This window comes from Etheostoma spectabile, chromosome 24, assembly GCF_008692095.1.
Source record: "Etheostoma spectabile isolate EspeVRDwgs_2016 chromosome 24, UIUC_Espe_1.0, whole genome shotgun sequence".
NCBI lineage: Eukaryota > Metazoa > Chordata > Actinopteri > Perciformes > Percidae > Etheostoma > Etheostoma spectabile.
In genome coordinates, this window is record NC_045756.1 from 15,512,212 (window position 1) to 15,513,740 (window position 1,529).

The following is a 1,529-nucleotide window of genomic DNA, read 5'->3' on the forward strand; positions in this document are numbered from 1 at the left end:
TCCACTGTGGCTGCTGGACTCACTCTGGATTCTGTTGAGTAAAAATCAAAGCATGCAGAGATGTTCAGATGCTTTCCTCACATCCACAGGGTCTGATAATGGGCTTGGTGTTGGTGTCCACCTAGTCCTGGGTCTTCCTTGAGGCCTCCTCCCAGCTGGACGTGGGGGGGATGTGGTGAGGGCAAACAAGCTCAACCAGTGCTACAACAGGTTTGATTGCCCTGCTTATGCTGCAATGGCTTGCCCAACCCCCATCACCACACCCCCCACGTACTTCAATCCCAACATTCTATTCTCTTAGTCTAGTCTAAGACACCAATCGGTTTCTTTTTATATGTTAATAGTTTTTAGTTCTAATCTATCTGGCAGAGACGGGGGGGTTAAGTTAGAGACAAAAGGGCCAACTGGATCTAAAATAGTGGGAAATCCCCAAAACACCGGACCCAAATATACACTCACAGAATGAGGAAGAAAGTTAAAAAAATCCCTGCAGATAGTACACCCCCCCTTTCCAGCCAGTTTGAGCTCCTAAAATCCTTTATTGCAAATGCCATAAAAAACCAAATCAAGTGACGAGCTGAACTGATATTTTAATGAATTTAAGCATCTTTTAAGCATTTTATCCTTATATTTTCATGTTATCTTATCTTTTTATACTTTACTTGTTATGTTTCAGATGTTCAAATGTCCACCCTGTTGGACAATAAAGAATTGTTCTATTAAATTCTATTAAATTCTGTGAAGCCCGGTCACATGTAGACCTTACAATCAGACTAAAGATTGTAAATGTTAATGAACTTAAACAACATCAGTGGATTCTTCTGCAGAGTTAAAGTCAAGTCAACACACACTGTAATATTAATGGACAGAGCATGTGTGATGTCCCCCCCTGGTTTGTGGAGATCTGCTATGAGTTCTTGAGTTTGTTGTTATGTGTGCAGCCATTCATCATTACAAAAATGTTTACTGATGTAATAAATCCAGTGAGAAGTGGGTCACAGACTTCTACAGTCTCCCCCTGCTGGAGATCAGATATAATGCATCTCCCACAGTCTCCCACACTCCCAAATGCCTATATTACGAAAAAAATCACCTTTGCTGGGATTTGGGATTTGTTCAACTCACAGTATGGGAATCAGCATTTAGCTGGTGATGGTCTGCAGCAAGATCAGTAACATCTTTGTCAAGTTAATCAATGCCGTAGGTACAGTTGTGTTCCATAATAATAATTCTATAATATAAATGCTGTCCAAAAAAAATAACAGTATTTGCATTTTTCTTTACAAACTCAAACATTTTCTTTTAATCACTGCCCTACTATTTTGTTGTATAACCATTATTTCTGAGAACTGCTTCACATCTGTGTTGCATGGAGTCGACTAACTTTTGGCATCTGTGAACAGGTATTCCAGCCAAGGACCATTAAACTACATTCCACAGTCTGCATTACTGGGTTTGGCCTCAGAAACAGCATTTTTGATGTCACCCCACCAGTTTTTTATGGGATTGAGGTCCGGGGATTGGGCTGG

At 40.5% G+C, this 1,529-nt stretch overlaps 1 pseudogene; it reads left to right on the plus strand.

Annotated features, from left to right (window-relative positions):
- Positions 1-1,529, plus strand: part of LOC116673702 (gastrula zinc finger protein XlCGF8.2DB-like) — a 325,201-nt pseudogene that overhangs the window by 136,414 nt on the left and 187,258 nt on the right.